Consider the following 25488-nt stretch of genomic DNA (forward strand, 5'->3'; position numbering starts at 1 on the left):
CGATATGTAAAATTGTAACAGCCAAAATTTTCATGAAGGCCATCTGCCCTGGCCTTCGTCTGGTAATGCAGCTCGTGCAATCGGCAGAAAGCTTCGGCATCTAGACTCATCCCTTGGCTTCGGAGGGCCTAGATATAGACACTGAGTCTAACAATAGCGATGGGAGTTAGCTGATGAAGATATATCTCAAGGTTCTTTAAAACTACCCCTATGATTTCATTAAGGGGGAATCGTAGCCCTGCTCTGAAGAAGCTCTTAAAAACGACAACTTCATCCTTTTTCGGCTCTGGGATTTCCTCTTCCCCTGCAAATCGAATAAGTTTGCTCTCAGCCTCTCCAAAATACCCTAATTTCATCATCATAGGCATGTCATCTTTTGTTACAGTGGATTTTTCAAATTCAATATGACTAGGCTTTGTCGGGTTCAGAATGATGTAGTCTTCTTCACTCTCATCATCATTCTCACCAACCACAGCTTGTCCAGCTTTGGCATTGGAAGCACCTTCGACAATAGGCCCTTCTAGCACAACAAGACATGATTGCCTCATCACCTCTGAAATTGGTGTTGTCTCAGTTACGTCGACTTCGTCTCCCTCACGAGAGACTCTAGTAGTTGATCGTACTCTAGCCATTTCAATGATTTCACCTTTTGACAAAGCTAACCTTAAACGATGAAGCGTTTACTCGAGAGAGAAATGCAGAAAGCTTCGGTTATGGTCAAATTTTTTAACAGCACAATAGTGCAATGGCAATGAATGTTGTGGTAACTCCTCACCAACCCGTCTGTTTATATAGTGCTGCAGGGGGGAAGGTGAACCGCTAGGCTGCTCGCACTCGCTGAACGATGGACTGTCCGACGCCTGGAATATTATAATCGTTTCTCTGCAATGAGCTCAGGGAAGGTGTTTTCCGAACCTTCAGCATTCCGAAGCCTTCGTGTTTTTCGCGGATCGAGCTTGTTATGAAAAACGATCTAGCACCGCGAAGGGGCTACTGTTGGGGGCCTTCTTCTGCGCCGAAGGTCCTCTAAGCAAAAACACCTTCAGTAGAACAATACACAAGCAGGTGTGACATGAAGATGTAAGCCGAAGCTACCATTGAAGGAGCTTCGGCATGGTGACGCGCTAAAGACGAAGGACGTTACCGACTTAAAGAGGAAAAGACTGTATAGCCCTTGATAGTATGTACTGTAATTGTAACCAGCCATCAGGGTCATGGATGTAATTTCGTCAGGGCTGTGTCCCATGCCTATAAATAGATGAGTACACTCGTACTGTTCACGCTGACTTGTAATCACCCTCGCGTCGCTCTCGCCTTTTCACCTGCTGCCAAGCCGAAGGTACTAATGTAATATAAATATTATTGATGTTTATTCATGCTTGCAAAATAAGAATATGAATAATCTAACAATTTGGAATGATTATTTACATTCTATTTGTGTTTCATGTATTTCCATCTTTGCTCACTGAAATGATGAAGGTACGTCCTTCATGACCTTCGTCTGAAGATCATTATATCCTGAGGGAAATAATGATTCGAAGGACGAAGGTCACTAATCATTAACAATCGTGTTGCTTTGTTCTTGGTATTTAGCATCTGAGAACAAGGACCAACAGCTGCCAGATCCACTGTTACCTTTACGTTATCCTTTGACTTATCAGGAATGTCCATAATTGTTGTCCAAAGTGCCTCGGCAACATTCTTTTCAGTGTGCATCACGTCAATGTTGTGTGGAAGGAGCAGGTCGTCATAATAGGGGAGCCGAGTCAAGCCCGACTTATATGTCCACATATGCTGCTCACCATATCCCACAAAACCACCTTCTGTATTGGCCACGAGCCCATCTATCTGTTGACAAATTTCGGCACCAGTCATCGTTGCAGGTGGGCGGTCTGTCACTACGACACCTTTCGTGAAGTTCTTGATGTCTAGGCGGAATGGATGGTTAGGAGGGAGAAATTGTCGATGTTTATCGTAGGACGAATATTTGCCACCCTTTTTCAACCAAATGAACCTAAGAGCTTCCTTGCAAACTGGCCATGGGAACTTATCGTGAACACACCATGCGCAGAATAGCCCATACGCTGGTAAGTCATGCATGGAGTACTGGTACCAAACATGAATTTTGAAATTTGTCTTTGTAGCTCGGTCATACGTCCATACCCCTTCCTCCCAAGCACGTACCAATTCATCGATCAAAGGCTCCATGTACACACCCATTTTATTCCCCGGGTGTCCGGGAATTATCAACGACACGAATATATTCTACCTTTGAATGCACACACCGGGGGGGAGATTGATTGGGATAACAAACACGAGCCAACATGTGTACGGGGCAGCGCTCATTCCATAGGGATTGAACCCATCTGTGGCCAGTGCAACACGTACATTACGAGCCTCTTTGGCTTTCTCACGGTGAATGGCATCAAAGTGTTTCCATGCTTCACCATCGGATGTGTGCACCATCTTGTCAGGATTGTATCATTTTCCATTTTTGTGCCATGTCATCTGTTTTGCAGATTCCTCGGTCATGTATAAACGCTAGATCCTTGGTATGAATGGAAGGTGCCTTAGGATTGTCAAGGGAATGTCGAGCTGCCTCTTCTGTCCATCACTAGAGTCTATCTCCATAAACCTAGACAATTTACACTTGAGATAGTACTTTGCCTCCGCGTATTCTTTCCTAAATAGCACGTAGCCCTTCGGACAAGCATGTATCTGCTCATACGTCATCTTGAGTGCACGAAGGAGTTTCTGTGCCTCGTATATGCTCTTTGGCAGAATGTGACCCTCCGGAAGTAGGCTCCCAATAACCGTCAACAAGCCATCGAATGCGTCTCAACTCATGTTGTACTGCGACTTGAACGCCATTACACGCCCAATGGCATGCAATTGAGAAACCTTAGTCTGGCCATGAAGGGGCTTCTGTGCCGCATCAAACATGTCATAGAACGCCTTTGCAGTCGACACTGGCTCATCATCCGAACATCCTCCAGCGTACTGTGCCTCGTGGTCGTTCAACATATCCGCTACCCCCGCATCAGCATCATAAGGCTCGACGCGTTTTCTGAGCACCTCCTCTCTCGTGCGATGCACTTCACCATGAAAGATCCACCGAGTATAGCCCGACGTAAATCCATTCTTCTAAATATGTTCTACCATGGACTTCTTTGATTTTCTTTTCCGATTGCCACATTTGTTGCACGAGCATGGGACTAGACTCGCTCCTTTAGCAAATTCGCCATATGCCCGTTCCACAAATCATCGGTCTTTCTAATCCATTCAGGGGTGACATCGTTCCTTCCTACACGACCCGTGTACATCCACTCACGGTCCTCCATACTCTAACATATATAACCAAAGCCTATCAATAGAAAATGTTGGCAGCACCTCCCCTGCATAGGGAGGTTTCCAAAACCTGCAAATAAAAGTACCAACACGATGGCTGACATCCACACATATATCAATGGCACAATGGCATATGCAATGCATTGGACATCATATATACAAGTAGTCGAAAATTATTTTATATCTATACAACTCAAATGGACTCTATCCAATTTACAATACAGTGAGTAATAAGATGTGATAAGAGTGAAAATTGTAGTTCGGATGTCACGCATGGTAACCCATGTATTCACGCATGTATACTCTATGGCTTTCTAATGCATCTAGCGTATAGGGATCATATACAAATTCTAATTACCTAGTGGCTAGAGATCATATACAAATTCTAATTACAAACTCTGACTATCCATCACATGCTCACATAGATAAGGAATTATCGTCTTATGTGCGACGACGGTTGAGGTCTGGCGGCGTGGGGCCGAGCGCGGCGGCGGTTGAGACCCGGCGGCGTGGGGCCGAGCGCGGTGGCCGTGGTGGCACGAGGCGTGGGGGCACAGCGGCGTGGGGCCGGGCGCGGAGTGGGGGCACGGCGGCGGCGGCGCGGCATGGAGGCGGCGTGGGGGCGCGACGGCGGCGGCGCGACGTGGAGGCAGCGACGGTGGCTGTCGGTGGAGCAGCGAGTGAGAAGAGAGCAGCGGCGGCGGCGTAAGAGATGAGTGCCCGAGTGGGCGCTCGGTGCGGCTAATGTCGCATTCTTTACCGAGTGCCCGCGATCTGGCACTCGACAAAGTTTTTTAATTTCAAAATACGCTTTGTCGAGTGCCAGATCGCGGGCACTCGGCAAAGACATCTGTGCCGAGTGTCCCGTGTCTGGCACTCGGCAGAGCATGCTTTGCTGAGTGTCTTCCTTGGACACTCAGCAAAGTATATGTTTATTTTTTTTATTTTCCTAACCAAACTTTTTGTGGTATGTTTCTACACTATGTAGACTTAAATGTTTCATTTTGGCACAGTTATAAAAGTGTTTGCTATAACTATTCGATTTAGTTCGTTTGATTGAATTTCTTCGGATAATTTAGATTTCAACTGCAAGTCACTCGAAAAATGAAAAACCATGAATGCAAAAATGATATCCGTGTTAGTTAACACAAGTTACGACCGATTTTAGGAGTGGACCGGAATTTTCGAGCACCATGCTCACTAAACATGACCGTGAACTTGCCATCCAGCTGTTTAAAAAATGTATAAAACACAAACAAAGTCAGAAAATCATGAAACTTGTCCACATGTCATGATATCATATATAGAGGATGTGATAAAAATTTGAGAATGTTTCGAGAAAGTTGTGAGGCAGCATGTGTAGAAACCTAAGAGAACTACATTGAAACTCTATGATTTCATGTGTAGACCGCTTAGGTTTCTACACATAGTGCCTCATAACTTTCTCGAAACATTTTCAAAATTTTATCACAGCCTCTATATATGATATCATGACATGTGCACAAGTTTCATGATTTTCGGACTTTGTTTGTGTTTTATACAATTTTTAAATAGCTGGATGGCAAGTTCACGGCCATATTTAGTGAGCATGGTGCTCGAAGTTTCTGGTACGCTCCTGAAATCGGTCGTAACTTGCGCTAAATATCATGGATATCATTTTTGCATACACGGTTTTCCAAGTTTCGATTGACTTGCAGTTCAAATGTGAATTTTTCGAAGAAATTCAAATAAACGAACTAAATCCAGTAGTTATAGAAAACACTTTTATAATTGTCCCAAAATGGTACATGTAGGTCTACATAGTGTAGCAACATACCACAAAAGGTTTGGTTGGCAAAAAAATATACTTTGCCGAGTGTCCAGCTGGGGCACTCGGCAAAGCTTGCTCTGCCGAGTATCAAACGGGGGTTGACGGCCTTTGCCAAGAGCCGCCCTTCGCCGTGCGTGTGACACTCGGCAAAGAAATCTTTGCCGAGTGTATTCCTGTGCCGAGAGTCCTGCTCTCTGCAAACGACGTCGTTACCGAGAGCAGGACTTTGCCGAGTGCCTGACAAAAAGCACTCGGCAAAGATCCGGATTCCGGTAGTGCATGTGTGACCCTGTCGATACACCGATGGAGCAGCACACAAAATTGTTACTTGGAAAGTCTGAGTTGATCTTGGATATGCAACAAAATATAGAATCCTTGTTGGTAGTTTGAGGTACTTGGTTAACTCGAGACTTGATCTTGCCTTCTCAGTTGGAATGGTGAGTAGATTTATGGAAACACCAAACGCTGAGCACTGGACAGCCATCAAGAGAATCGTCAGGTTTGTTGCAGGAACAACCTGATATGGATGCAAATATTCGTAAGGGGCTAATGCAGCACTAGTTGGCTACTCAGATAGTGACCATGCTGGTGATCTTGAAAAAAGGAAGAGCACAAGTAGGATTGTATTTTTTTCTGGGAAGTAATGTCATCACGTGGTGTTCACAGAAACAAAGAGTGGTCTCATTGTCATCATGCGAATCAGAATATATTGCCGCAGCTTCAGCAACTTGTCATGGTGTGTGGTTGAGCAGAATAATTGGGGACCTTTTGTGCACTGATGTGAAACAGCTTCGTCTCCTCATCGACAACAAATATGCTCAACAACTATGCAAAAATCCAGTGTATCACGAGAGGAGCAAGCACATAGATACTAGATATCACTACATCAGAGAATGTGTTGGCAATGGTGTGTTGGATGTGAAGCACGTTAGCATTGAAAATCAGCTAGCAGATATACTGACGAAGCCTCTTGGCAGACTTCGGTTAATTTACTGAACTGAGAAGGCTGATCGGGGTTGTCAAGATTGAAGAATGACAAGATTAGGGGGGTGAAATGTTGTTGTAATATTGCTTGTTCATCAGCAGTAGTTGCATTAGTTGCACGTAGGTGCATTCAGCGCTTGTTTGTTGCTGCATGGCATATTTGTTTTAGCGTAGATTACGGCGAGCTGGGGACTGCTCAGTCTGCATCGTGACCACGTCGTTCGCATGCTCACCGTCACCACCTGTACGCCGTGCATGTCGCACGGGCCACTGAAATATGAGGGGCATCGTGCAGCTGCAGGTAGTGGCGGGATAATCGGATCACTTCATGTAACTAGTAAGGTGCCCGTACTAATAATACGATAAATTTAAAATACAATGACACCCTGTTTGGATCATTGGAATTAAATTCTATTTTAATAATAGTAACTTAGGCATATATCAATTAAGCTAATTCGGTTTTATACAATATATATTTGTATACTATTATTAGCAAGATGTTATAGATATTTATGTGCTACATTTTTACTATGAAGAAGTGAGACGAAGAATGTCATGTAAGTTACAGAGTAGAAACAAATTCTACTAATTCATAAAATCATTTTTCATCCTCCACCCCATGAATTTGAGATAGGCTTATATCTGAACTTTGGAAAGTGGTGGAATGTCAAATTCCAAACTAAATAAGTTACTTTATTGAGTGAATTCCAATTCCTCTAAAATGAAGGAATCCAAACGCCCCGTGAAGTAAATAGATGTTAAGAAGCGTGGCAAAAGTGATCGGAATAACGAGGGAGAGCAAAAGAGAACCATTTTCCGTTCTATAACTTCTGAAGCAGCTCAAGAGGAACAAATAAAGATTGATTTGTTTCTAAAAAATGAAAGGAAAACTCGTTTTAATATGTTAACAAGGTTGAACATAGAAAACATGTTGATAACTGCAGAAGCTTGGTATGGATTGTGAACAGTATCCTATAGTTCATTTTCATGAAATAAAAAAATATACATGAAGTATCATCCTATTTCCTGTTTGTGCATTAGCACTCCACAAACTGAGTTATATCATACTAGCTAGTTCACGGCAGATCATGAATAGCTCTTGCAGTATTCACTGGATATTATTCATGTCAGTTGATCCGTCTCGACAGGCAGAGGAACAAAAATATGCTAGACTTTTAGACCACTCAGATAAGTGACTTAATAAACTTTTATGGTTGCACGAAGAGACCAGAATAATTTGAAATTTGAGAAGATTGAAAACATTGATGCCGATGCTCCAAGATGTGTAGATGTATTGTCCGAACTTAACACCACCATTCCCTTCTTCCTTCAAGTGGCGTGGAACAAGCCCCATATGGAGAACAAACGAGAAAATATTGTCTTAAATGTTTTCTCCAACTGAAAAACTGCAAAGGTACATGTAAGATATTTATGTCTCAATATATCATGATCATAAAAAGATAAAAGTTCAAATAAACCAATTATCAAAAGCTCAAGCACACCTATCATTATACTGATTTCTGCCTTGACAAATCACTAAACCTTTGGTTTTGCGCAAGCTAAGAAATTAATTCTCACCATGAAAAAATAAAATGTGTACCAGTAGAAATTGTGTATCTTTGGCAGGTGTCGTCCACTAACATGTACTTGTGCACCTCGTCATGGATCATCTCCTACATCGCTGCCACCAGCTCGCCATTGAATGGGTACAACGACTGAGATGGAGCTGCATGCGTAGGAAATGTTGGATGGAGGAGACTACGGCTACATGAGCACGAGGGAGAGATATAGAAAAGAAATGCTAAGTTTACTCTTCACTCTAGCTTAATGAACATTCAACAAAAACATTTTTGGACTTAAATGATATTCATTTTCCAAAGATGTTTTATTATGGTTAAATATATTTGTAAATGCAGTACGTCCCCTTGTACCCATTTTGATCCGTGAGACAGAATGTTTTCAACCTTATAACATGAAAAATATATAGAATCGAAGCATTTTTATTATCAGTGTTATATTACTGATATTCCTGTGATATTTTTTCTAAAGGACATGCAATTTTTTGGTTGTTTGGAACTAAAAACAAAGTGAATAGCAGAACCAAATCCTATTGTACCAAAGTCTATTACAGGTTGTACCAATATCTAAATGAGTAGTTGAACCTGCACATACCTATCTTGGGGTAGGGCGGTTCTGGTGGTGGATTGTTTAGACGGTGATCCACCTAGCACCGAAAGATGGAGAGGTGTGTTCTTTTGACAGAAAAAACAAATAAGATTAATAAAACATAATAATGTATATTCAGCTATATTTAACTACCTGACTACAGAATAGTTTTTAGATCATCCAAAGAGCGGTCATTGTTGCCAGCTACAAAAACTATATTCTGCTATATGCAACAAACTCATTTCTGCTCAAGCCAGAAAGTAGTGTCACAATCTATCCATATTATTAGCATCAAGAATTGAAAGTAACTAAATTAAGACATACTAAATCAACATAAAATACACAGAAAAACTAAAATGACATGAGTATACAAATTAACCTACAAGCCAAACTGAGACCACAACCACATAGTAAATCTAAGAGAAGAAGAAAAAATATGTGATTGGAAACAATGAACATAAGTGTTTGAAAGTGCAGGGCGATACACGTATAGAAATTATCCATCGGCTGGATGGCTAATAAAGCAGAGCAGTACCTGAAACTGAAGAAAGCTCCTTTGACAGACATAGCATTCTAGTTTTATCTTTCATACTAATATCTATCACATCTGAAATTTGATTGTAAAGATATAGGAGTTGTAGAAAGAGAAAAACTAAAGGAAAAAATGAATAATACGAATTACAAAATGTAGAACATACACTTTACAAAATATGCACAATCCAGTTCTATTCCAAATATGTGTTAAAATAAATCATATTGCATGAGCTATATTAAAGCATAAAAGTACCTAAAACTGAAGAAAGATCATCTGACTCAGGAACCATAAACACACACTTTTGCCATCGGATCTGTTGCAAGATGAAATAACTTGATATCATTTATAGCTATAGAGCACGTCAATATGTTGCAAGATGAAACAACCTTAGCTCTTAGCATGCCCAAATCTACCAGAATACAAAAAAATTAAAGGCAATAATGGAATTTATGTATACCAAAGTTGGGCCCAGAGGAAATTCACATCAACGGTCGCACAAACTTTGGCCTAGCCTCACAAGAAACAAATGAGTTGTGTTTGCTGGTCTGAATGAACAAACTACCGATTGGGCATCAAGTTAAACGTCAAGGGGCTAGGCAGATCTGGAAGTTACCTAATGATTTTAAAGACGTGCTCAAGAGGCATGTCCTCGTTCTGTGCCCCAACGGACGTGGAGGCGGGGTCGTCCCCACGACCCCGGACAGCGAACGAGAACTCACTGCCGGTGTAGGTGAGGCTCTTGCGTAGCTTCTGCCTCCGTTGCTGCTGGTGGTACGACGCCACGTGCTCCAGCACTTTCTCCCAGATCGATCGCCCCTAAGGCGATGCCATGGACGCCCCCATCGTGGCCACGAAGGACGAGGGGAGTCGGGGTGCAAGGGTGTGGACGGCGCCGGATGTTCGGGGGTGGGGAGTGGAGGGGGAGGCCAAGATGGAGGCAAGTGGGCAGAAGAGAGATGTGGGAGAAAATTGCGGATCAAGGAGAGCGGCGAAGGTAGTTTGGGGAAGGGGGTTTCGTGGGGAGGGAGGCACGTAGATGTTTGATGAGTAGCGTTGAGGTATGATCCATTAAAGAATGTCCGTCGGATGTGTTTGAGTAAGAGAGAATTGAAAGTCGCCTAGAGGGGGTGAATAGGCGGAAACTGAAATTCACAAACTTTAAGCACAACTACAAGCCAGGGTTAGCGTTAGAAATAAAACCGATTCCAAAAGAGAGGGTGAAAACAAATCAACCAAGAAATAAAGCGAGTGACACGGTGATTTGTTTTACCGAGGTTCGGTTCTTGCAAACCTAGTCCCCATTGAGGTGGTCACAAAGACCGGGTCTCTTTCAACCCTTTCCCTCTCTCAAACGGTCACCTAGACCGAGTGAGCTTTCTTCTCAATCAAATGGGTCACTTAGACCCCTCACAAGGACCACCACAACTTGGTGTCTCTTGCTTTGATTACAAGTGTCTTGGGAACAAGAAAGAGGAAGAAGAAAGCGATCCAAGAACAAGAGCTCAAAGAACACGAGCAAAACTCTCTCTCTAGTCACTATTTGGTCGGAGTGGATTTGGGACTTGGAGAGGCTTTGATTCTATTGAATTGTGTCTTGTATTGATTGCACTAGCTCTTGTATTGAATGTGAAGTCTGAAAAACTTGGATGCTTGAAGTGGTGGTGGTTGGGGGATATTTATAGCCCCAACCACCAAATGAACCGTTGGGGAGGTTGTCTGTCGATGGGCGCACCGGACAGTCCGGTGCGCCACCGGACACTGTCCGGTGCGCCAGACACGTCACCCAACCGTTAGGGTTCTGACGGTTTTGACCGTTGGAGCTCTGACAGCTTGGGCCACCGGACAGTCCGGTGCCGCACCGGACAGACATTGTTCACTGTCTGGTGCGCCTTCTGGCGCTGCTCTGACTCTGCACGAACTGTCTGCACACTGTAGCGCTTTTGCAGGTGTCTGTTGGAGTCGACCGTTGCGCTTCTTAGTCGTTGCTCCGCTGGCACACCAGACAGTCCGGTGAATTATAGCGGAGCGGCTCTCCGAAACCCGAAGGTGAAGAGTTCAGCCACTACGGTCCCTGGGGCACCGGACACTGTCCGGTGGTGCACCGGACAGTCCGGTGCGCTAGACTAGGGTTCTCTTCGGTTTCTTTTGCTCCTTTCTTTTGAACCCTAACTTAGATCTTTTTATTGGTTTGTGTTGAACCTTTAGCACCTGTAGAATATATAATCTAGAGCAAACTAGTTAGTCCAATTATTTGTGTTGGGCATTTCAACCACCAAAATTATTTAGGAAAAGGTTTGACCCTATTTCCCTTTCAATCTCCCTCTTTTTGGTGATTGATGCCAACACAAACCAAAGCAAATGTATAAGTGCAGAATTTGAACTAGTTTGCATAAGGTAAGTGCAAAGGTTGCTTAGAATTAAACCAATTTATACTTTCACTAGATATGAATGGATTGCTTTCTTTCTTTTAACATTTTGGACCATATTTGCACCACTAGTTTTGTTTTTGCAAATTCTTTTGGAAAATCTTTTCAAAGTCCTTTTGCAAATAGTCAAAGGTATATGAATAAACTTGTGAGAAGCATTTTCGAGATTTGAAATTTTCTCCCCCTGTTTCAAATGCTTTTCCTTTGACTCAAACAAAACTCCCCCTAGATGAAAATCTCCTCTTAGTGTTCAAGAGAGTTTTACCAATTGAAAGAAGACCAAATATTTTAGATACCAATTTGAAAAAATCCTCTTTTAAATATTTCATCATAAGATACCAATTGAAAACTTCTTTGTAAACTTTGAAATTGGTGGTGGTGCGGTCCTTTTGCTTTGGACTATATTTCTCCCCCTTTGGCATTAATCGCCAAAAACAGAGTCTTTTAAGAGCCCTTTTTACTTTCTCCTCAATGGTACTAGTAATAAGAGTGAAGATTATACCAAAGTGGAGAGCGGTGTGGAGTGACGGCGAAGAGTAAATAATACCGATAGAGTGGAGTGGAAGCCTTGTCTTCGCCAAAGACTCCATTTCCCTTTCAATCTACGACTTAGCATAGGAATACTCTTGAAAACACATTAGTCGTAGACATAAAAGAGATATGATCAAAGGTACATAAATGAGCTATGTGTGCAAAGTATCAATCAAAGTTCCGAGAATCAAGAATGTTTAGCTCATTCCTAAGTTTGGTAAAGGTTTTCTCATCTAATGCTTGGTAAAGATATCGGCTAGTTGTTCTTTGGTGCTAACATAAGCAATCTCGATATCCCCCCTTTGTTTGTGATCTCTCAAAAAGTGATACCGAATGACTATGTGCTTAGTGCGGCTGTGTTCAACGGGATTATCCGCCATGCGGATTGCACTCTCATTGTCACATAGGAGAGGGACTTTGCTCAATTTATAGCCATAGTCCCTAAGGGTTTGCCTCATCCAAAGCAATTGCGCGCAACAATGACCTGCGGCAATATACTCAGCTTTGGTGGTAGAAAGAGCTACTGAGTTTTGTTACTTTGAGACCCAAGACACCAGGGATCTTCCCAGAAACTGACAAGTCCCTGATGTGCTCTTCCTATCAATTTTACACCCTGCCCAATCAGCATCTGAATAACCTATTAAATCAAAAGTGGATCCCTTGGGGTACCAAAGACCAAACTTAGGTATATGAACTAAATATCTCATGATTCTTTTCACGGCCCTAAGGTGAATTTCCTTAGGATCAGCTTGGAACCTTGCACACATGCATACGAAAAGCATAATATCCGGTCGAGATGCACATAAATAGAGTAGAGATCCTATCATCAACCGGTATACCTTCTGATCTATGGATTTACCTCCCGTGTCGAGGTCGAGATGCCCTGGTTCCCATGGGTGTCTTGATGGGCTTGGCATCCTTCATTCCAAATTTGGTAAGTATGTCTTGTATGTACTTTGTTTGGCTGATGAAGGTGCCCTCTTGGAGTTGCTTGACTTGAAATCCTAGAAAATACTTTAACTCCCCCATCATAGACATCTCGAATTTTTGAATCATAATCTTACTAAACTCTTCACATGTAGATTTGTTAGTAGACCCAAATATGATATTATCAACATAAATTTGACATACAAACAAATCATTTGCAATGGTTTTAGTAAAGAGTGTAGGATCAGCTTTTCCGACTTTGAAACCATTAGTGATAAGAAAATCTCTTAGGCATTCATACCATGCTCTTGGGGCTTGCTTGAGCCCATAAAGCGCCTTTGAGAGTTTATACACATGGTTAGGGTACTCACTATCTTCAAAGCCAGGAGGTTGCTCAACATAGACCTCTTCCTTGATTGGTCCATTGAGGAAGGCACTTTTCACGTCCATTTGATAGAGCTTAAAGCCATGGTAAGTAGCATAGGCAAGTAATATTCGAATTGATTCAAGCCTAGCTACGGGTGCATAGGTTTCACCGAAATCCAAACCTTCGACTTGTGAATATTCCTTGGCCACAAGTCGGGCTTTGTTTCTTGTCACCACACCATGCTCATCTTGCTTGTTGCGGAATACCCACTTGATTCCTACAACATTTTGGTTAGGACGTGGAACAAGATGCCATACATCATTCCTAGTGAAGTTGTTGAGCTCCTCTTGCATTGCCAACACCCAATCCGAATCTCTTAATGCATCTTCCACCCTGTATGGCCCAATAGAAGACACAAAAGAGTAATGTTCACAAAAATGAGCGACTCGAGATCGAGTGGTTACCCCCTTATGAATATCGCCGAGGATGGAGTTCACGGGGTGATCTCTTTGTATCGCTTGGTGGACTCTTGGGTGTGGTGTCTTTGACCCTGAACTTCTTGCGCATCTTCCTTGTCTTTATCATTATCATCTCCCCCTTGATCATTATCCTCCTCTTGAGGTGGCTCATTATCTTGATCTTCTTCTTCATTGTCTTGAGCTTGATCCTCATCTTGGGTTGGTGGAGATGCTTGCATGGAAGATGATGATTGATCTTGTGCTTGTGGAGGCTCTTCGAATTCCTTAGGACACACATCCCCAATGGACATGTTCCTTAGTGCGACGCACGGAGCCTCTTCATCATCTAGCTCATCAAGATCAACTTGCTCTACTTGAGAGCCATTAGTCTCATCAAACACAATGTCACAAGAAACCTCAACTAATCCAGTGGATTTGTTGAAGACTCTATATGCCCTTGTGTTTGAGTCATAACCAAGTAAAAAGCCTTCCACAACCTTAGGAGCAAATTTAGATTTTCTACCTCTTTTAACAAGAATAAAACATTTGCTACCAAAGACTCTAAAATATGAAACATTGGGCTTTTTACCGGTGAGGAGTTCATATGATGTTTTCTTGAGGATTCAGTGAAGGTAGAGCCGATTGATGGAGTAGCATGCAGTGTTGATTGCTTCCGCCCAAAACCGGTCCAGACTCTTGTACTCATCAAGCATGGTCCTCGCCATGTCCAATAGAGTTCTATTCTTCCTCTCCACTACACCATTTTGTTGAGGTGTGTAGGGAGAAGAGAACTCATGCTTGATGCCCTCATCCTCAAGAAAGCCTTCAATTTGAGAGTTCTTGAACTCTGTCTCGTTGTCGCTTCTTATTTTCTTGATCCTTAATCCGAACTCATTTTGAGCCCGTCTCAAGAATCCCTTTAAGATCTCTTGGGTTTGTGATTTTTCCTGCAAAAAGAATACCCAAGTAAAGCAAGAATAATCATCCACAATTACAAGACAATACTTACTGCCGCCGATGCTTATGTAAGCAATCGGGCCGAATAAATCCATGTGGAGTAGTTCAAGCGTCCTGTCGGTCGTCATGATGTTCTTGTGTGGATGGTAGGCACCAACTTGCTTTCCTGCTTGACATGCGCTACAGACCCTGTCTTTCTTGAAATGAACATTGGTTAGTCCCAAAATGTGTTCTCCCTTTAGAAGCTTGTGAAGATTCTTCATCCCAACATGGGCTAGTCGGCGATGCCAGAGCCAACCCATATTAGTCTTAGCAATTAAGCAAGTATCGAGTTCAGCTCTATTATAATCAACTAAGTATAGCTGACCCTCCAATACTTCCTTAAATGCTACTGAATCATCACTTCTTCTAAGTACAGTAACACCTATATCCGTAAAAAGACAGTTGTAACCCATTTTGCATAATTGAGAAACTGAAAGCAAGTTATAATCTAAAGAATCTACAAGAAAAACATTGGAAATGGAATGGTCAAGTGATATAGCAATTTTACCAAGTCCTTTGACCAAACCTTGATTTCCATCCCCGAATGTGATAGCTGTTTGGGGATCATCGTTTTTCTCGTAGGAGGAGAACATCCTTTTCTCCCCTGTCATGTGGTTTGTGCATCCGCTATCAATGATCCAACTTGGGCCCCGGATGCATAAACCTACAAAACAAGTTTAGGCCTTGTTCTTAGGTACCCAAACGGTCTTGGGTTCTTTCACATTAGAAACAAGCACCTTGGGTACCCAAACACAAGTCTTGGAGCCCTTGTGTTTGCCCCCAACATATTTGGCAACTACTTTGCCTGATTTGTTAGTTAAAACATAAGAAGCATCAAAAGTCTTAAATGAAACATTAGGTTCATTTGATGCAACAGGAGATTTCTTTTTAGGCATTTTAACATGGGTGGAATGCCTAGAACTAGATGTCTCATTCTTATACATAAAAGCATGATGAGAAACAGAATGAGACTTCCTAGAATTAATTCTCCTAATTTTATGCTCAGGATAACCAGCAGGATATAAAATGTAACCCTCGTTGTCATGTGCCATGGGAGCCTTTCCCTTAACAAAATTGGACAATCTCTTAGGGGCATTAACTTGACATTGTCTCCCTATTGGAAGCCAATGCCATCCTTAATACCAGGGCGTCTCCCATTATAGAGCATGCTTCTAGCAAATTTAAATTTTTCATTTTCTATCTCATGCTCATTAATTTTAGCAGATAGTTGAGCTATGTGATCATTTTGTTCTTTAATTAAAGCTAGGTGATCATGAATAACATCAACATTAATATCTCTACATCTAGTACAAATAGAAATATGATCAACACTAGATGTAGAAGGTTTGCAAGATTTTAATTCATCAATCTTAGCATGCAAAATAGCATTCTCATTTCTAAGATTGGAAATAGAGACATTGCAAACATTTAAATCTTTAGCCTTAGACATTAATTTGTCATTCTCAATTTATGGCTAGAAAGTGATTCATTCAATTTATAATTTTAGCAATTAAACTAGCATTATCATTTTTAAGATTGACAAGAGAATCATCACAACCATTTAATTTCTCAACCTTAGCAAGTAATTTGGCATTCTCAGTTCTAAGTTTAGAGACGGTGTCATGGCAAATGCTAAGCTCTTTAGACAAGTTTTCATTTTTCTCTACTTCCTGAGCATAGGCATTTTTAACTTTAACATGCTTTTTGTTTTTCTTAATAAGGAATTCCTCTTGGCTATCCAAGAGTTCATCCTTCTCATGAATGGCACCTATTAATTCATTCAATTTTTCTTTTTGTTGCATGTTTAAGTTGGCAAAAAGAGCAAGCAAATTATCTTCATCATCACTAGAGCTACCCTCATCACTAAATGTCGTATATTTAGTGGAGGCTCTAGATTTTACCTTGTTCTTTTTGCCGTCCTTTGCCATGAGGCACTTGTGGCCGATGTTGGGAAAAAGGAGGCCTTTGGTGACGGCGATGTTGCTGGCGTCCTCGTCGGAGGAGGAGTCAGTGGAGCTCTCATCGGAGTCCCATTCCCGACATACATGGGCATCGCCACCCTTCTTCTTGTAGTATCTTTTCATTTCCTTCCTCTTTCCCTTCTTGTCATCGCCCCTGTCACTATCACTAGATAATGGAAATTTAGCAATAAAATGACCGGGCTTACCACATTTGTAGCACACTTTCTTGGAGCAGGGTTTGTAATCCTTCCCCCTCCTTTGCTTGATGATTTGGCGGAAGCTCTTGATGATGAGAGCCATTTCCTCGTTGTCGAGCTTGGAGGCGTCGATGGGGAGCCTACTTGATGTAGACTCTTCTTTCTTTTCTTTCGTCGCTTTGAATGTGACGGGTTGCACCTCGGGAGTGGAGGTGCCGCCTTGCTCGACAATTTGTTTGGAGCCTTTGATCATCAACTCAAAGCTCACAAACTTTCCTATAACCTCCTTGGGAGACATTAGCTTATATCTAGGATCACCACAAATTAATTGAACTTGTGTAGGATTACGAAAAACAAGTGATCTTAGAATAACCTTGACCATTTCATTGTCATCCCATTTGGTGCTCCCGAGGTTGCGCACTTGGTTGACCAAGGCCTTGAGCCGGTTGTACATGGCTTGTGGCTCCTCTCCTTGGTTGAGGATGAATCGACCGAGCTCCCCCTCGATCATCTCCCGCTTGGTGATTTTGGTCACCTCATCCCCTTCATGCGTGGTCTTTAGCACATCCCAAATCTCCTTGGCACTTTTTAGCCCTTGCACCTTGTTATACTCCTCTCGACATAGAGAGGCGAGGAGTATAGTGGTGGCTTAGGAGTCAAAGTGCTGGATTTGGGCGACCTCGTCCGAGTCATAGCCTTCATCCCCACGGATGGTACCTGCGCTCCAAACTCAACAATGTCCCAAATGCTAGCGTGTAGTGAGGTTAGATGATGCCTCATTTTATCACTCCACATACAATAATCTTCACCGTAAAAAACCGGTGGTTTGCCTAATGGGACAAAAAGTAAAGGAGTGTGTTTGGAAATGCGGGGATAGCGTAGGGGAATCTTACTAAACTTCTTGCGCTCATGGCGCTTAGAAGTGATGGACGGAGTGTCGGAGCCGGAGGTGGATGGCGACGAGGATTTGGTCTCGTAGTAGACCATCTTCTTCATCTTCTTTTTCTTGTCACCGCTCCGATGCGACTTGGCATGTGAAGGGGATCCCTTCATTTTGTTGCCGGACTCCCCCGATGGAGCCTTCCCGTGGCTTGTAGACTTTGTCACCGCCGGTCACGATCTCCTTCTTGGCGTGATCTCCCGACATCACTTCGAGTGGTCAAACTCTAATGAAGTACCAGGCTCTAATACCAATTGAAAGTCGACTAGAGGGGGGTGAATAGGTGGAAACTGAAATTCACAAACTTTAAGCACAACTACAAGCCGTGGTTAGCGTTAGAAATAAAACCGAGTCCAAAAGAGAGGGTGAAAACAAATCAACCAAGAAATAAAGCGAGTGACATGGTGATTTATTTTACTAAGGTTCGGTTCTTGCAAATCTAGTCCCCGTTGAGGTGGTCACAAAGACCGGGTCTCTTTCAACCCTTTCCTTCTCTCAAACAGTCACCTAGGCCGAGTGAGCTTTCTTCTCAATCAAATGGGTCACTTAGACCCCTCACAAGGACCACCACAACTTGGTGTCTCTTGTTTTGATTACAAGTGTCTTGGGAACAAGAAAGAGGAAGAAAAAAGCGATCCAAGAACAAGAGCTCAAAGAACACGAGCAAAACTCTCTCTCTAGTCACTATTTGGTCGGAGTGGATTGGGACTTGGAGAGGCTTTGATTCTATTGAATTGTGTCTTATATTGATTGCACTAGCTCTTGTATTGAATGTGAAGTCTGAAAAACTTGGATGCTTGAAGTGGTGGTGGTTGGGGGGTATTTATAGCCCCAACCACCAAATTAACCGTTGGGGAGGCTGTCTGTCGATGGGCGCACCGGACAGTCCGGTGCGCCACTGGACACTGTCCGGTGCGCCAGCCACGTCACCCAACCGTTAGGGTTCTGACGGTTTTGACCGTTGGAGCTCTGCCAGCTTGGGCCACCGGACAGTCCGGTGCCACACCGGACAGGCACTGTTCACTGTCCGGTGCGCCTTCTGGCGTTGCTCTGACTCTGCCCGAACTGTCCGCGCACTGTAGCGCTTTTGCAGGTGTCTATTGGAGTCGACCGTTGCACTTTTTAGCCGTTGCTCCGCTGGCACACCGGACAGTCCGGTGACCCACCGGACAGTCCGATGAATTATAGCGGAGCAGCTCTCCCGAAACCCCAAGGTGAAGAGTTCAGCCTTGTAACACCCAACTTGTAATTGGTAAGAGATAATATAAACGGGGACAATTTCACTTCATCTATATGTGAGTTTGACCTTTATGCATCATCACATGTGAACACCCTATGTAAAAACAAATAATTAATGACATAAAAGCCATTAAATTATGCATCATGCTGGGATTTTACTTTTGTGTGCATCTTGTGACAATATAAAATAATATGACAAGAAATATATTAAAATCCCAAAATGGAAAATTATAATATAAAATAATATGTGGACACCCAAATTGGAAATTGAATTCTAAAGGGAATTCTATAATTGGAGAAGATTGGGAAAATACTAAACAAAGAGGATAAAATAAATACATAAATAAATAAAAGTTAGTCCATATGGTTATGAAGATTTAGACAATTAGCCTAAGTTTGATCTTCACACAAAATAGATTCAAATTTGAAATCTAAAATTTAAAAGGAAGACAAGAAAAAGAAAACATAAAAGAAAAAGGAAAAACCCTGCAGTTGGGCCTGGTTCGCGCAATTCGGCCCACCAGAGGGGAACCACTGTGGAGCCCAACCTCGCGATGCCGCGCGCCGACGACTGGGCCCATCGGGCAGTCTCTGGCCGCGCCCCTCTCACCGATTCACTGCCGTGCGGGTCCAGGGCGCAGGCCCTCTTTCGTCCGCGCATTTGTTTCACTGGCACAGCTGGGCCACCACTCAGTCTCTCTCCCTCCACCTCGCCACGACTGCGCGGACCGCTTCCTTTGCCGGCGAAGACGGACTCCGTTCAACCATCTTTGCACCTTCCCTGTGAACTGCCCGGGAGCCTCAGCTTCATGGATAAAGCCAACGCGTCGTTCTTTCCTTTTCCCCGCTTCCCCAATACGTACGGTAGACACTAGTACCCGAGAGAGAGCGAGGGCCAAGTGCTGGGTGGGGTGCTGGTGTTGACCTCGCCCACGGCTGGCGTTCGGGAGTCTGTGGTGTGCCGCGGTGCTTCGGGTGCTTGCCGGTGGATCACCCGTTGACGGATTGGGGGCAAATCAATCCAGTGGAGGCCGGAATTCGTCATCGCGATTCGCGCCCATTGATCCGTCGTGGGAAGTCTAGCGCCAATTCGACCTCCGCGTTCGGTGAGCTCTCGATTCTTTACCCTCGCCGTATTCCCTTACCTAGCTAATGTCGCGCCATAGTTAATTGTGGGCGAATTGGGCACGAATTTGGCCTTTGTGCGGGGAATGTCGTTCGGGCGCCGCCCATATCGTGGTCGGGGGTGTTCGGCTGCGTGGCGGTCGGCGAAATCATTCCCCTGTGTTCTCCTTGAGTTCCGTTTATGGCAAGACTAGTTTGATTTGGGTTTGGGGCCGCGAACCTCGTCGGCCATATGGCGCGGCCGTGGGCATTCCCTGCCAGAGGGTGCTCGGCTCACCGGGAGAGCGAAAGAAAGGAGAAAGCACCAGAGCCGTTGATCTCAGGATGAACGGCCCAGGGTCAGATAGGATTTGGACCGTGGGATGGTTGTTGTGCGGCTTAGATCAAACGGTAGTATACCTCCTTCGTGCATTAGATCGTGACCATCGATTTCGTGATCAACGATCCTCGGCGCGTACCGGTTCATTAAAGACTAGATTCAATCCAGGCCAGTGAATCCTGATCGTGCGGCCCACAGTGCACGATACCCCTTCGGTCGTCCAAATTTACAAAATAAACCCCGGGCTTGTTATAAATTAACCCGCTGTCCATAGAAGTGGCGTGCTGAGTCTTAGAGATTTTTCACCAGACCCCCCTGTTGTTTTCTGTAATTGACGCCCAATCCAGAGACCCAGGAAATTCAATAATTAAATATAAAAATGTATTTTAATGTATAAACAATTGCTAGAGACTTGCTAAATTCATAGAAAATTCATGTTAAGTCCAAATTGATCCATTCCACTTTCTAAAATTTTATAATATTATTTTCTATCACTTAGAGTCTCTGTTTTGACATGAAAATAGTAAGAAAAATAATCTCTCACTTAAACCTATTTCAAGCATATAAAACCTTAGGAAATTTATATCTTAAAATCTATAACTCTAAAAATTATGATTCCTATTCCTAGGATTTTATTTTAATGTGTAGATTATTATCATGTATTTTGTTTACATGTTTGGTGTGATGCTAATTTTCTCAATATACTATGTATGTTTGTATTGATGCGAGTAGAAGAGCCTGTGGCTGAGGATCCTGGTGACCAGCAGATAGAAGTAGCTGAGTAGGAGCTCATTGAAGGCAAGTTGTGCCATTGATTCACTTTTTTTACCCAATAATGTTCTTTATTATCACTATTCAATGCATAAGTTTAATTTTGATGGGACCCAATATGTCACCCAAGTCTGTTTATCCTGATTACCTTGTTTACCCCTGAATCACTTGGGTAGTTTTGCTATTGCTTTACATGGTTTTGGGATAATATTTCATTATATCCATGTTCCAATTATTTTGTTATTCTATTTATGTTCATGTCAAGATCATTAATGTTAATTGGAACATGGAGCTTAACTTGAGAAACACGTGCCACCACAAGGGTTTAATGGAACGCCCTTGGCCAACTAACTAGGAAAGCTAGTGGAAGACTACCTTACCCGAAAGGGGAAAGGGCAGTAGGGGATTGCATGCAAGGAGGTTCTCGGGTTGATTTTGCTGCGATGGCGGTCAGACGGGGGATTCTTGCAAGTGCTCTTCCCATAACTGTAGCGGGTTTTCGGAAGCTAGTGGAACTTTGTAAAGGCCTCGTAGTGGATCCCTAGCCATTCACCTCGGTAGTGTCTAAGGGTCTAGCTAACCCTGGCGACATGGGATACACAACTTGTGGGTACAGGGTACAACCTCTGCAGAGTGTAAAACTGGTATACGACTACCGTGCTCGCGATCATGAGCAGCTCAGGACTCTTTGATGATTAATTTATGGAACTTAAATGCAATTTTTCATTTGCATCTGCATGGGATTATTTATTAATTTTGTTCTATTATTTTTATTAAGGTTTGGTATCTACTTACATTTAGTAATTGCTAATAAAACTTTGACCAACTTTAAAAGCAATGCTCAGCTTTAAACCCCTGTTGTTGATTAGCCTTACACATCACATGAACTCCCACCTTTGGTGAGTTCATGCCACTGGTTCCCCACAACTTGTTGAGCTATGATCATGTGTGAGCTCACCCTTGCTGTCTCACACCCCCCACAGGAGAAGAACAGGTGGTTCAAGAGGAGCCACGTCGAGGAGTTTGATTCGATCTAGGTGGCATTTCTCCTAGTTGACTTTCTGGCATCAAGGATGGATTTTAGATCCTGTTATATTTATATTTTATTTTGTAAGACTTCCGCTATGTAATAAGTACTCTGATTATTGTGACATTTATCTCTATACACTCTGTTATTATATATGTTGTCTTCTTGGCGCATGTATGAGATGCATCCGGCTTTGTTCCTTAAAGCCTTGGTGTGACAGAAGTGGTATCAGAGGAAATGTTGACTGTAACACAAAACCTAGATAGAAATGGACAAACCCTTATCTACTTACCTTACTCTTATTCATTCCATACTTACCTTATCTTGATCCTGTCTCACCTTTTGCTGTTCTACTCTGATTATTCTTACCTTTACTACTCTAAGACAAGATGGATTTCACACCTTGGAATCCTACAACTACGAACTTTTTAAGAGATAGGAGATCTAAGACAAAACTAAAAATATTTTCTTTATTAAAAAAATGTTGGTTGATTGTTCTAATGATAAATGCTTGATTTGCTTCTTTGGTTGATTGAAACATTAAAGTCGGGCATCTTAGCATGTACCAACATAAGGTAATGTATTAGCGTTAGTAGGCGACACACTAGTCTACTTAGCTAAATAAATCCCCCGCAGTAACATTTCTCGTAAATACTTGTCTTGTCTATAATTCTTCCTTTCTTACCCTATGTTTCTAACCCAGATGGGCTACCCCTATAGTGTTAGAAGAGAGCACTATAGACGTGATCTTTGGTATGTCATGGTTAAGAAAGGCAAAGGCAATATATACACTGTGCTAAGGGAACCGTAGAACTCACCAGTTCCAAAGAAGAAAGATTTGAAGTTGAAATTGCAGTAACTACCACCACCACACTAGCGGCATTCTTAGTAGATGGGAAGTTTGTTGGCGACAGCATCCGTGTGGTTAGAGATTTTCCGGATATCTTCCCAGAAGAGTTACCAAGGATGCCACCATGTAGGGAAGTTGAGTTTGTCATTGATCCCTTACATGGGACTGCCCCTACTTTCAAACGGCCATACAGGATGTCTGTAGAAGAGTTAAAGGGACTGAAGAAGTAGTTAACGAAATTACAAGAGGCTGGGTACATACGTCCGAGTTCCTCACCTTGGGGAGCACCGGTACTGTTTGTACAGAAGAAGGATGGATCGTAAAAGATGTGTGTGGATTATAGGTCCCTTAATGATGTTATCATGAAGAACAAGTATCTGTTGCCCCGCGTTGAGGATCTATTTGATCAGAGGAGAGGTGCTAGGATATTCTCGAAGATTGATCTCCGATCGGGTTATCACCAAGTGAAGATTAGGCCATCAGATATTCCCAAGACGACTTTGTCAACCCGATATGGTTTATATGAGTTTACCGTTATGTCATTTGGACTAACTAATGCACCAGCTTATTTTATGAATGAATAAAGTGTTTATGGAGTATTTGGATAGATTCGTCGTAGTATTCATCGACGATATTCTTATTTATTCCAAGAGTGAGAGTGATAATGAGGAACATCAGAGATTGGTGCTACAGAAGCTACGGGATAATCAACTCTACACCAAGTATAGCAAATGCGAGTTTTGGATTGGCGAGGTGCCATTTCTTGGACATATCATTTCTAATGGAGGAATATCAGTGGATCCTGCTAAAGTCAAGGAGATAGTGGTGTGGAGCATACCCACTATAGTTACTGAGGTCCGGAGTTTCTTGGGACTTGCAGGATATTATCAGAGATTTATTGAAGGATTTTCTAAGATCGCTAAGCCCATGACCTCGCTTCTGGAGAAGGGAAGAGAGTTCAAGTGGGACGAGAAGTGCCAAGATAGTTTTGATCAATTAAAGAAGAGGTTGATGTCGCCACCAGTATTGGTTATGCTAGATCTACAGAAGGGATTTGACATTTATTGTGATGCATGTGGCCAAGGCGTGGGATGTGTGCTCATGCAAGAAGGACACGTGATTGCTTACGCGTCTCGTCCGTGGCGGAAACATGAATTGAACTACCCCACTCATGACTTAGAATTAGCAGTTGTTGTGCATGCACTTAAGATATGGAGGCATTATATTATGGGAACCAAGTGTCAAGTATGCACGGATCATAAGAGTTTGAAGAACATATTCACACAGTAGGATCTCAACCTTAGGCTACGCCGTTGGATGGAGCTTATTAAGGACTATGATTTGGAAATTCACTATCACCCGGGCAAGGCGAATTTGGTTGCAGATGCCTTGAGTCGAAAGGAGCATGTTCATTCAGCTGTTGTTGCCCAGCTACCCGATGAGATTAATGAGGATTTCAGGAGACTTAACCTAGGGATAGTTGCTCACACTGAAGGAGTTACTATTGATGTGGAACCTACCTTGGAACAGGAAATCCGCAAAGGACAAATTGGTGATGCTAAAATACAAGAGATTAAGGATCTGATTACTGAAGGTCGAGGTCCAGAATTCATAGAAGATGAGCAAGGCACCGTATGGTTCAAGGACAGGATATGTGTTCTTGATATTGAAAGCCTTCGAGAGACTATTTTAAAGGAGGCCCATGACTTGGACTATTCTATTCATCCTGGTAGTACCAAGATGTATCAGGATTTGAAGCAGAAGTACTGGTGGTATGGACTGAAGAGAGATGTGGCTGCACATATGGCTATGTGCGATGTGCGTCAAAGAGTTAAGGCTGAACACCAGAGGCCAGCTGGATTATTGCAACCGCTTAAAATACCCGAATGGAAGTGGGAAGAGATTAGTATGGACTTCATTACTAGATTGCCTCGCACATCGAAAGGATATGATTCTATATGGGTTATTGTGGATAGACTGGCCGGCTCATTTCATTCCGGTCAAGACTACTTATAAGGGATCTCAATTGGTAGAGTGATATATGGCTCGGATTGTGTCTCTACACGGTGTACCGAAGAAGATCATTTTGGATAGAGGATCACAGTTTACCCCCAGATTTTGGAAAAGTTTTCATGAGAATACGGATGCGAAGTTGAATTTTAGTTCGGCCTACCTCATACTGATGGACAGACTGAAAGGGCTAATCAAGTATTGGAGGACATGTTGAGAACTTGTGCCCTTCAGCATGGTAGTAGTTGGGACAAGAGTCTACCTTATGCTGAGTTCTCATAATAGTTAACAGGCCAATCTAAAGATGTTACCATTCGAAGCTTTATATGGCAGGAAGTGCAGGACTCCTCTATATTGGGATCAGACTAGAGGAAGACAATTCTTTGGGCCTGGACTTAATCAAGATGCAGAAAAGCAAGTTCATATAATCCGGGAGAAGTTGAGGGTAGCTCAGACCAGGCTAAAGAGCTACGCTGATAATAGAAGAAGACCACTAGA

General features: G+C 42.8%; 1 non-coding gene across 1 annotated transcript; it reads right to left on the bottom strand.

Annotated features, from left to right (window-relative positions):
• Positions 1-7062: 7062 nt before the first annotated feature.
• Positions 7063-7912, bottom strand: LOC103635044 (uncharacterized). The gene is made up of 2 exons (XR_557112.2): positions 7743-7912; positions 7063-7548 (listed from the first exon to the last, which is right to left on the bottom strand). It is a non-coding gene; the product is annotated as an uncharacterized protein (transcript).
• Between the last annotated feature and the right edge of the window lie 17576 nt (positions 7913-25488).

This window comes from Zea mays, chromosome 8 (assembly GCF_902167145.1).
Source record: "Zea mays cultivar B73 chromosome 8, Zm-B73-REFERENCE-NAM-5.0, whole genome shotgun sequence".
Classification (NCBI taxonomy): Eukaryota; Viridiplantae; Streptophyta; class Magnoliopsida; order Poales; family Poaceae; genus Zea; species Zea mays.